This window comes from Bufo gargarizans, chromosome 11, assembly GCF_014858855.1.
Source record: "Bufo gargarizans isolate SCDJY-AF-19 chromosome 11, ASM1485885v1, whole genome shotgun sequence".
In the NCBI taxonomy this organism is placed as follows: Eukaryota; Metazoa; Chordata; class Amphibia; order Anura; family Bufonidae; genus Bufo; species Bufo gargarizans.
The window spans coordinates 10,653,220-10,665,920 of record NC_058090.1 but is presented as its reverse complement, the minus strand read 5'-3'; the positions used below and the strand labels follow the sequence as shown (position 1 = coordinate 10,665,920).

The following is a 12,701-nucleotide window of genomic DNA, read 5'->3' as shown; positions in this document are numbered from 1 at the left end:
AATGGAGCCTGACAGGGGGGTGATCAATGACAGGGGGTGATCAGGGAGTGTATATGGGTGATCACCCGCCTGTCATTGATCACCCCCCTGTAAGGCTCCATTCAGACGTCCGCATGATTTTTACGGATCCATGGATACATGGATCGGATCCGTAAAAATCATGCGGACGTCTGAACGGAGCCTGACAGGGGGGTGATCAATGACAGGGCGGTGATCAATGACAGGGGGGTGATCAGGGAGTTTATATGGGGTGATCAGGGGTTTATAAGGGGTTAATAAGTGACGGGGGAGGGGGGGGGTGTAGTGTAGTGTAGTGTGGTGTTTGGTGGGACTGTACTGACCTACCTGAGTCCTCTGGTGGTCGATCCTAACAAAAGGGACCACCAGAGGACCAGGTAGGAGGTATATTAGACGCTGTTATGAAAACAGCGTCTAATATACCTGTTAGGGGTTAAAAAATTCGGATCTCCAGCCTGCCAGCGAGCGATCGCCGCTGGCAGGCTGGAGATCCACTCGCTTACCTTCCGTTCCTGTGAGCGCGCGCGCCTGTGTGCGCGCGTTCACAGGAAATCTCGCGTCTCGCGAGATGACGCGCCGATGCGTCCAGGAGGAGAAAAGCAACCACCTTCCGGACGCATCGGCGCGTTAGGCGGTCCGGAGGTGGTTAAAGGGATGCAATCAGTACAACTAGATGACAGCCGAGAGAGGGAAACGAGATGACAAAACGAAAGCAAAACAAAAGAACCTCAAGCAGGAGGTTCTGAAGAACGTCTGTCAGAGCTTCTCAGATGTCTGGCGGTGACAACATGGGAGCAGTATTATAGTAGTTATATTCTTGTATATAGGAGCAGTATTATAGTTGTTATATTCTTTCATATAGGAGCAGTATTATAGTAGTTATATTCTTGTACATAGGAGCAGTATTATAGTAGTTATATTCTTGTACATAGGAGCAGTATTATAGTAGTTATATTCTTGTACATAGGAGCAGTATTATAGTTGTTATATTCTTTCATATAGGAGCAGTATTATAGTAGTTATATTTTTGTACATAGGAGACCGTATTACTGATAGAGTATATATAGTATTATAGTAGTTAAACACTTAAAGCTCATGCACACAACCGTATGCCCTTCGAGACATACGGTCCGTGAGCGGGCCATATGTTCCGGAGTAGCATACATGTGCGCACGGGAATGCCCGCTGGACTATTGTCCTGCACTCATAAGATCATATGAGTGCAGGACAATAGCCCTGCGGCTGACCCGATGCGATGTATGCTGCTCCAGGACATATGGCGGCCCGCATGTGCATGAGCCCTTACTACTATAAAGGAGATTAATTTCAATAGATATGTTTTTGGGATATTGAGGAGTTAAATTTTGTTTTCCATCCAGAATAATAATTGATCTCTGGACTGTACTAGGCAGAATGCAGAGAGGTGATTTCATGTGATATGATCTCTAGAAATATTCTCCTGTATATTAGTTCTCATATAAAGGGCACCAGACAATCAATTATATGAAATAATGTTTAATCACATAATATGTTTGCCGCCCTAATGGAGATTTTATGATGAATGTCTGTACAGGGAATGTAAATTACTTGGATAGTTGCTTGACAGGAAGAGTTATTTGCTATACAAGTGCCGTTACTAGGATCATAAAACATCTTATAAATGATACAATAGTTAAAACAGATGAAACAGAGCTATTTCATGGATTCACCTCCTCTCCAGCATTCATTGTATTTTCCCCTATATTAAGTCCAGCTGCAGGTTTACATCGGCCCCTTCATGTTCACATAGTTGTATTACCATGCTATAAATGTAGCTGCCGAATCCACAACAAAATTTCATACATTTTCCATGCAGAGTTTGTTCCAGATTTTAATCGGGTTTTTAGTCCTTTAGTTATATTTTGATGGTAAGTTTCACATGGAATCCGCACAAATAGTGCACATGCTTTTTTTTTTAGGTGAAGTGAAATTTAAACCATGTGAACTGCCGCACGGATTTTCCATTGGAAATAATGGGAGGGAGATTGAGAGAGGATTCAGCGCAGATTTTGGTGCAGAGAATGTGCCAAATTCTGCCTTTAAAACCTACCCTGTGAATATCGCCCAAATCCATAAGTGAATTCGCCATGGATTGTGCTGTGGACTAGGGATGAGCGAACTCGAACTGTATAGTTCGGGTTCGTACCGAATTTTGGGGTGTCCGTGACACGGACCCGAACCCGGACATTTTCGTAAAAGTTCGGGTTCGGTGTTCGTCGCTTTCTTCGCGCTTTTGTGACGCTTTCTTGGCGCTTTTTGAAAGGCTGCAAAGCAGCCAATCAACAAGCGTCATACTACTTGCCCCAAGAGGCCATCACAGCCATGCCTACTATTGGCATGGCTGTGATTGGCCAGAGCACCATGTGACCCAGCCTCTATTTAAGCTGGAGTCACATAGCGCCGCCCGTCACTCTGCTCTGATTAGCGTAGGGAGAGGTTGCGGCTGCGACAGTAGGGCGAGATTAGGCAGATTAACTCCTCCAAAGGACTTGATTAACTGATCGATCTGCAGCTGTGGATCATTGAGCTGCTGATCCTCAATTGCTCACTGTTTTTAGGCTGCCCAGACCGTTTGTCAGTCACATTTTTCTGGGGTGATCGGCGGCCATTTTGTGTCTTGTGGTGCGCCAGCACAAGCTGCGACCAAGTGCATTTAACCCTCAATGGTGTGGTAGTTTTTTGGCTAAAGCCTACATCAGGGTGAAGCTGTCACACCAAGTGCATTTAACCAGCAATAGTCTGTTCATTTTTTGGCCATATACAAAATCAGGGGCAAGCTGCGCCTGTCACCAAGTGCATTTAACCCTCAATGGTGTGGTTGTTTTTTGGCTAAAGCCTACATCAGGGTGAAGCTGTCACACCAAGTGCATTTAACCAGCAATAGTCTGTTTATTTTTTGGCCATATCCCAGTCTAATTCTGTCACTAAATCCATACCGGTCACCCAGCGCCTAAATACTAGGCCTCAAATTTATATCCCGCTAAATCTGTCCTTAGTGCTGTAGCTGGGCGAGTTATTTAGTGTCCGTTCAAGCACATTTCTTGTTCTGGGTTTAAATACAATTCCCAATTTAGCAATTTCATAATTTAGTGGTTTCTGCTATATCAGAGCTATTTGAAATCTATCCCTAAAAGGGTATATAATATTCAAGGTGCACATTGGGTCATTCAGAATAACTTCACACACACCCGCTACTGTGTATTTCCAAGTCTAATTCTGGCACTAAACCCATACCTGTCACCCAGCGCCTAAATACTAGGCCTCAAATTTATATCCCGCTAAATCTGTCCTTAGTGCTGTAGCTGGGCGAGTTATTTAGTGTCCGTTCAAGCACATTTTTTGTTCTGGGTTGAAGTACAATTCCCAATTTAGCAATTTCATAATTTAGTGGTTTCTGCTATATCAGAGCTATTTGAAATCTATCCCTAAAAGGGTATATAATATTCAAGGTGCACATTGGGTCATTCAGAATAACTTCACACACCCGCTACTGTGCATTTCCAAATCTAATTCTGTCACTAAACCCAAACCTGTCACCCAGCGCCTAAATACTAGGCCTCAAATTTATATCCCGCTAAATCTCTCGTTACCGCTGTCCTGTTGTGGCTGGGAAAGTTATTTAGTGTCCGTCAAAGCACATTTTTTGTTCTGGGTTGAAATACAATTCCCAATTTAGCAATTTCATAATTTAGTCGTTTCTGCTATATCAGAGCTATTTGAAATCTATCCCTAAAAGGGTAGATCATATTGAAGGTGCACATAGGGTCATTCAGAATAACTTCACACACACGCTTCTGTGCATTTCCAAGTCTAATTCTGTCACTAAATCCATACCGGTCACCCAGCGCCTAAATACTAGGCCTCAAATTTATATCCCGCTGAATTTGAATACAATACATTGGGCCAAATAATATATTTGTTGTTGTGGTGAACCATAACAATGAGAAAAACATCTAGTAAGGGACGCGGACGTGGACATGGTCGTGGTGGTGTTAGTGGACCCTCTGGTGCTGGGAGAGGACGTGGCCGTTCTGCCACATCCACACGTCCTAGTGTACCAACTACCTCAGGTCCCAGTAGCCGCCAGAATTTACAGCGATATATGGTGGGGCCCAATGCCGTTCTAAGGATGGTAAGGCCTGAGCAGGTACAGGCATTAGTCAATTGGGTGGCCGACAGTGGATCCAGCACGTTCACATTATCTCCCACCCAGTCTTCTGCAGAAAGCGCACAGATGGCGCCTGAAAACCAACCCCATCAGTCTGTCACATCACCCCCATGCATACCAGGGAAACTGTCTCAGCCTCAAGTTATGCAGCAGTCTCTTATGCTGTTTGAAGACTCCGCTGGCAGGGTTTCCCAAGGGCATCCACCTAGCCCTTCCCCAGCTGTGAAAGACATAGAATGCACTGACGCACAACCACTTATGTTTCCTGATGATGAGGACATGGGAATACCACCTCAGCATGTCTCTGATGATGACGAAACACAGGTGCCAACTGCTGCGTCTTTCTGCAGTGTGCAGACTGAACAGGAGGTCAGGGATCAAGACTGGGTGGAAGACGATGCAGGGGACGATGAGGTCCTAGACCCCACATGGAATGAAGGTCGTGCCACTGACTTTCACAGTTCGGAGGAAGAGGCAGTGGTGAGACCGAGCCAACAGCGTAGCAAAAGAGGGAGCAGTGGGCAAAAGCAGAACACCCGCCGCCAAGAGACTCCGCCTGCTACTGACCGCCTCCATCTGGGACCGAGCACCCCAAAGGCAGCTTCAAGGAGTTCCCTGGCATGGCACTTCTTCAAACAATGTGCTGACGACAAGACCCGAGTGGTTTGCACGCTGTGCCATCAGAGCCTGAAGCGAGGCATTAACGTTCTGAACCTGAGCACAACCTGCATGACCAGGCACCTGCATGCAAAGCATGAACTGCAGTGGAGTAAACACCTTAAAACCAAGGAAGTCACTCAGGCTCCCCCTGCTACCTCTTCTGCTGCTGCCGCCTCGGCCTATTCTGCTGCTGCCGCCTCGGCCTCTTCCTCCGCCTCTGGAGGAACGTTGGCACCTGCCGCCCAGCAAACAGGGGATGTACCACCAACACCACCACCACCACCTCCGTCACCAAGCGTCTCAACCATGTCACACGCCAGCGTTCAGCTCTCCATCTCACAAACATTTGATAGAAAGCGTAAATTCCCACCTAGCCACCCTCGATCCCTGGCCCTGAATGCCAGCATTTCTAAACTACTGGCCTATGAAATGCTGTCATTTAGGCTGGTGGACACAGACAGCTTCAAACAGCTCATGTCGCTTGCTGTCCCACAGTATGTTGTTCCCAGCCGGCACTACTTCTCCAAGAGAGCCGTGCCTTCCCTGCACAACCAAGTATCCGATAAAATCAAGTGTGCACTGCGCAACGCCATCTGTGGCAAGGTCCACCTAACCACAGATACGTGGACCAGTAAGCACGGCCAGGGACGCTATATCTCCCTAACTGCACACTGGGTAAATGTAGTGGCAGCTGGGCCCCAGGCGGAGAGCTGTTTGGCGCACGTCCTTCCGCCGCCAAGGATCGCAGGGCAACATTCTTTGCCTCCTGTTGCCACCTCCTCCTTCTCGGCTTCCTCCTCCTCTTCTTCCACCTGCTCATCCAGTCAGCCACACACCTTCACCACCAACTTCAGCACAGCCCGGGGTAAACGTCAGCAGGCCATTCTGAAACTCATATGTTTGGGGGACAGGCCCCACACCGCACAGGAGTTGTGGCGGGGTATAGAACAACAGACCGACGAGTGGTTGCTGCCGGTGAGCCTCAAGCCCGGCCTGGTGGTGTGTGATAATGGGCGAAATCTCGTTGCAGCTCTGGGACTAGCCAATTTGACGCACATCCCTTGCTTGGCGCATGTGCTGAATTTGGTGGTGCAGAAGTTCATACACAACTACCCCGACATGTCAGAGCTGCTGCATAAAGTGCGGGCCGTCTGTTCGCGCTTCCGGCGTTCACATCCTGCTGCTGCTCGCCTGTCTGCGCTACAGCGTAACTTCGGCCTTCCCGCTCACCGCCTCATATGCGACGTGCCCACCAGGTGGAACTCCACCTTGCACATGCTGGACAGACTGTGCGAGCAGCAGCAGGCCATAGTGGAGTTTCAGCTGCAGCACGCACGGGTCAGTCGCACTACAGAACAGCACCACTTCACCACCAATGACTGGCCTCCATGCGAGACCTGTGTGCCCTGTTGCGCTGTTTCGAGTACTCCACCAACATGGCCAGTGGCGATGACACCGTTATCAGCGTTACAATACCACTTCTATGTCTCCTTGAGAAAACACTTAGGGCGATGATGGAAGAGGAGGTGGCCCAGGAGGAGGAGGAGGAGGAGGAGGAAGAGGGGTCATTTTTAGCACTTTCAGGCCAGTCTCTTCGAAGTGACTCAGAGGGAGGTTTTTGGCAACAGCAGAGGCCAGGTACAAATGTGGCCAGCCAGGGCCCACTACTGGAGGACGAGGAGGACGAGGATGAGGAGGAGGTGGAGGAGGATGAGGATGAAGCATGGTCACAGCGGGGTGGCACCCAACGCAGCTCGGGTCCATCACTGGTGCGTGGCTGGGGGGAAAGGCAGGACGATGACGATACGCCTCCCACAGAGGACAGCTTGTCCTTATCCCTGGGCAGCCTGGCACACATGAGTGACTACATGCTGCAGTGCCTGCGCAACGACAGCAGAGTTGCCCACATTTTAACCTGTGCGGACTACTGGGTTGCCACCCTGCTGGATCCACGCTACAAAGACAATGTGCCCACCTTACTTCCTGCACTGGAGCGTGATAGGAAGATGCGCGAGTACAAGCGCACGTTGGTAGACGCGCTACTGAGAGCATTCCCAAATGTCACAGGGGAACAAGTGGAAGCCCAAGGCCAAGGCAGAGGAGGAGCAAGAGGTCGCCAAGGCAGCTGTGTCACGGCCAGCTCCTCTGAGGGCAGGGTTAGCATGGCAGAGATGTGGAAAACTTTTGTCAACACGCCACAGCTAACTGCACCACCACCTGATACGCAACGTGTTAGCAGGAGGCAACATTTCACTAACATGGTGGAACAGTACGTGTGCACACCCCTCCACGTACTGACTGATGGTTCGGCCCCATTCAACTTCTGGGTCTCTAAATTGTCCACGTGGCCAGAGCTAGCCTTTTATGCCTTGGAGGTGCTGGCCTGCCCGGCAGCCAGCGTTTTGTCTGAACGTGTATTCAGCACGGCAGGGGGCGTCATTACAGACAAACGCAGCCGCCTGTCTACAGCCAATGTGGACAAGCTGACGTTCATAAAAATGAACCAGGCATGGATCCCACAGGACCTGTCCGTCCCTTGTCCAGATTAGACATTAACTACCTCCCCATAACCATATATTATTGGACTCCAGGGCACTTCCTCATTCAATCCTATTTTTATTTTCATTTTACCATTATATTGCGATGCTACCCAAAGTTGAATGAACCTCTCCTCTGCCTGTGTGCTAGGCCTAAATATATGCCAATGGACTGTTGCAGTGGTGGCTGACATGAAGCCTGATTCTCTGCTATGACATGCAGACTAATTCTCTGCTGACATGAAGCCAGATTGTCTGTTACGGGACCTCTCTCCTCTGCCTGGGTGCTGGGCCTAAATTTATGACAATGGACTGTTGCAGTGGTGGCTGACGTGAAGCCTCATTCTCTGCTATGACATGCAGACTGATTCTCTGCTGACATGAAGCCAGATTGTCTGTTACGGGACCTCTCTGCTCTGCCTGTGTGCTAGGCCTAAATATATGCCAATGGACTGTTGCAGTGGTGGCTGACATGAAGCCTGATTCTCTGCTATGACATGCAGACTAATTCTCTGCTGACATGAAGCCAGATTGTCTGTTACGGGACCTCTCTCCTCTGCCTGGGTGCTGGGCCTAAATTTATGACAATGGACTGTTGCAGTGGTGGCTGACGTGAAGCCTCATTCTCTGCTATGACATGCAGACTGATTCTCTGCTGTCATGAAGCCAGATTGTCTGTTACGGGACCTCTCTGCTCTGCCTGTGTGCTAGGCCTAAATATATGCCAATGGACTGTTGCAGTGGTGGCTGACATGAAGCCTGATTCTCTGCAAAAAACATACAGAACTGAACAAGCGACAGAAATTCGTGCGCGACGCGGAGGATTATCGCCTCGATAACGTATATCGGTGGAAAAAGAGTCCCCAGTACAACCCGTGGAATAACAGATATCAACAGTACTCCGGCTCATCATCCGACAGTGACCGATCAGGAAACTACAAACACCCAGCTCGTTTTTTAGGCAACCGACGGAGAGGACGGGGACCAGGACCAGGCGCACCAGGAGAGGTGGCAGGAGACAGTCAAGGAAGTCAAGTACAGACCAGATCGCAGGTAAGGAGAACAACTTAGTTGTAAATATCTCCTCTACCAATCTATCCCCCGCACAGACTCAGATTCTCCAGAAGGGACTATCCTTTTGCCCAACACCGAGCCTAAGTACATTTACCCTGGAACAGGAACTCCAGAGGTTCTACCGAACCTTAAGACTGAAGGCACACTTTAGCGAGGCGGAATCCGGACCACCCAATACCTTGGAATCACCAGGGGCTTTATCCCTGGAAACATTGGGCCTTAGAAATAAGAGCTCCTTTATGCCACCCCGCAACAAACACCCGATAGAAACATACATCTCCTTTGCCCAAAAATCAATACAAGAAATCATTAAAGACCACAAACAAGGTCACTATAAACATACCAACAATTTAACAGCAGAAGAAAAAATGGCCCTAGATTCACTACAAACAAAGAGCGATATTATAATTAAACCAGCCGATAAGGGTGGTGCCCTGGTGGTGATGGATAAAATTAAATACATGCGTGAAATAAGGAGACAACTAGAGGACGAGACAACATATGAAATCTTAAGGCAGAACCCAACACCACAAATTCAGGAGTGTATCTCCAACATTCTAACAAGATACAATAATCTAGGGATAATTGATTCCAAAACCGTAACATTTCTCAGCAAACAAGATCCCATCATACCCGTATTTTACACTTTACCCAAAATCCACAAAAATTTACAAGATCCCCCTGGCCGCCCTATTGTCGCTTCCACAGATTCCATATTTTCACCATTGGCTATTTATCTAGAAAAAATCCTAACGCCCCTGATTAAAACATCCAGATCATTTCTTCTTGACACAACAGACTTTATCTCCAAATTGCAAGAGATAGATAAGCCACCTGGTTGCACATTAATCACCCTAGATGTGAACAGTTTATACACATCCATTGAACACGAAAAAGGGATTCAAGCTACCACCAGATTACTACATAATCACTCAAATCTAGAAACAACACAACAGAAATTCTGTATAGAATTACTAACAACTATACTAACCAAAAATTACTTCTTGTTGGGGGACACATACTACGGCCAGAAAAAAGGTACCGCCATGGGGTCAAATGTGGCCCCGCCATATGCAAATGCATATATGATAGCCTTTGAGGAGGATCATGTATATACTCATCCCTTATTTAACCAATTTTCAATCACGTGGCTACGGTTCATCGACGACATTTTTTGCATATGGGGGGGCCCCACAAACACTATTGAAAAATTTGTACAGGATCTCAATTCCATTTATCCAGAACTAGGATTCACCATACAGTCAAGTAAAGAGAAAATAAGTTTCCTAGACACAATAATTGAACTCGACCCCTCAGGCAATATAACATTGGATCTATACAATAAACCCACTGACCGTAATAGTCTTCTCCACTTTAACAGCTGCCACCCCAGGGCTACTAAAAATTCTCTGCCGAAGTCCCAATTCATAAGAGTTAACCGCATCGTCACGGACACCGAAGTAAGGGAAACCAGACTGATGGAGATGACAGAGAAATTCCAGACAAGAGGTTATCCCCGAACACTCCTTAATTCGACATTAAATAATATTAACGAAAGAGTTAGACCACGTCACAAAGAACCCAAAAGACTAGCCTGTGTAACAACATACCACCCCTTGATACCTAAAATTCACCAAGCATTAAGAAAACATTGGCCATTACTCGTAAAAGCATATCCCAACATTCCGGAATTCAGCGAACCCCCAATCACATGCTACAAGAGACCCCATAATGTCAAAGACAAACTGGTCAAGGCCGACATAGGTAGCCTTACTAGGCTGCCAAAACAGACTTTCTTGAGGAGTCAACGACAAGGTACATTCCCATGTTTACACTGCGCTCAATGCTCAAGCGTCACCAGAGGCGAATACGTGACCCACCCAAGAACCGGACGACAATACCCCATTAAAGGTTTTTTTACGTGTGACTCAAGCTTTGTGGTCTATATACTGAAATGCCCATGCGGACTGGCGTATGTGGGCGAGACTACCCAACATATACGCGATCGCGTAAGTAAACATAAGTCCACAATTAGACTCGGACACACCTTGCTACCCGTCCCATACCACTTCAAAGAGAAAAATCACCAGGCATCACAATTACGGTTCCAAATATTGGAACAGGTCGATTCTCCAAGACGTGGAGGAAACCGGATTTTACATTTAAAACAACGAGAAGCGTATTGGATCCACACACTCGGGACTCTTACACCACATGGTTTAAATCGAGAATGTGACTTTTCCATTAATGTTTAATATATTGAGCAATCCCTATGTGTTGTTAACAAAGAAATCTCTTTATTTCTCCTTACAGACCCGCTGATATCACGACCTGCGAGGGTGAGATAACACTTTCCCACCCCCCCCCCCCCCCCCCCCCCCCCTCCTCCCTCCTCCCCTTTTTTCTTCCCTTTCCCTCCCCATTTCCTCCCCCCTTCCTCCTCCCCCTCCTGAGATCTTTCCCATCCCTCTTTCCTGTTATCCATCCATCCTACCCATTTCCCATCACACTAGGGACATTATATTTGCATTATGGAACTAAGGTTCTCTTTCATAATATTAAATTCTATATTGCTCAATTAACATATATCAGATGTAACAGGTTTATTCTGAATTGGTGCTTCACTGTATCCAGGCTCCACATTTAAATGTATGGCTATGCTATACACAAGGTGGCTCATTGCAGCCCCAGCGCACGATACCATATTAATGTTACGCCGCATAACACTTCCCTTCCCCCGAACGGCACGAATGACACGCAGGTGGAACGCAGGACAGTTCCGGTCCTGCTTGCGCATGCGCACGGCAACTCAGCACACGGCCGGTCTGCGTGCTTGACACGCAAATGGAACGCACGCACTTCCCAATCACATGACCGGGAATGCCGTATGACGTAGAGCGCAATGACGCGCATCCCCCGCGATAATAAAAGGCGCCAAAATCGGCTCCCACATTATACACCCGGCGCTTTTTCCTTGAAGACACAGCACTGAAGGTAATGATCACAGATCAATCACTTGCTACTCTACTGAATGGCTTACTTGCATATTCCAGATGGAACTTATTTTTGCCCATATAGATGATACCTTGAGGTCTATCCAAGTGATTTTGATGTGACCGCCGACCGTTCTAAGTTGAGGATGAGCCTTATCCATAGACTGTATGCATTAGTGGGGCTGCCCAATGACGGACACAACACACAAAATTGATATATGCCTCAATAGTGATATACATATTGTCTATAACACTAAGTATAATATTTACATAATAGTGTGGGTGTGTTCCGCATTGGACAGAATCACTATGCATACAATCAGGATGCGGTGACGCACCATGTCCAGGGATCCATTGACCAATAATAACATACTGAACTGCATAGAGTTTAATGATAATAGCTGATAATGGTTGATACTAGGTTCACTCAGAAGGGATAATGAGCTGTCTATTGTTTTTAATAATACATCTTTTGTACATTAACTTTTCTTACGTTCAAATTATAAATGTGTACATAGATAAATGAAAACATTTTATCCTCATGTGATGAAGATACCAATGCATATAACATATGACTGATAAATATGAATTATCTTTATAGATTTAGACCACTGAAGAAGGCCGTGACAGGCCGAAACGTTTGGTCACACATCTTCTACCTTTTCCACTGTGAATATTGCACCGGAACTTTAAGCATGTTTAAAAAAATGTAAAAATGTGAAATTAAAATTTAAAAGCATCAAGAGATACTGTGTGCTGCAATTTCCTTATTATGATTCTCTGCTATGACATGCAGACTAATTCTCTGCTGACATGAAGCCAGATCCTCTTTTACGGGACCTCTCTCCTCTGCCTGGGTGCTGGGCCTAAATTTATGACAATGGACTGTTGCAGTGGTGGCTGACGTGAAGCCTCATTCTCTGCTATGACATGCAGACTGATTCTCTTCTGACATGAAGCCAGATCCTCTGTTACGGGACCTCTCTCCTCTGCCTGGGTGCTGGGCCTAAATTTATGACAATGGACTGTTGCAGTGGTGGCTGACGTGAAGCCTGATTCTCTGCTATGACATGCAGACTGATTCTCTGCTGTCATGAAGCCAGATTGTCTGTTACGGGACCTCTCTGCTCTGCCTGTGTGCTAGGCCTAAATATATGCCAATGGACTGTTGCAGTGGTGGCTGACATGAAGCCTGATTCTCTGCTATGACAT

The 12,701-nt window shown here is 47.0% G+C and overlaps 1 long non-coding RNA gene across 1 annotated transcript; it reads left to right on the top strand.

Annotated features, from left to right (window-relative positions):
• Positions 1 to 8,249: 8,249 nt before the first annotated feature.
• LOC122922218 lies at positions 8,250 to 12,208 on the top strand. Its single transcript, XR_006387111.1, has 3 exons — positions 8,250 to 8,475; positions 10,810 to 10,835; positions 12,091 to 12,208. It is a non-coding gene; the product is annotated as an uncharacterized LOC122922218 (long non-coding RNA).
• The last annotated feature ends 493 nt before the right edge of the window (positions 12,209 to 12,701 follow it).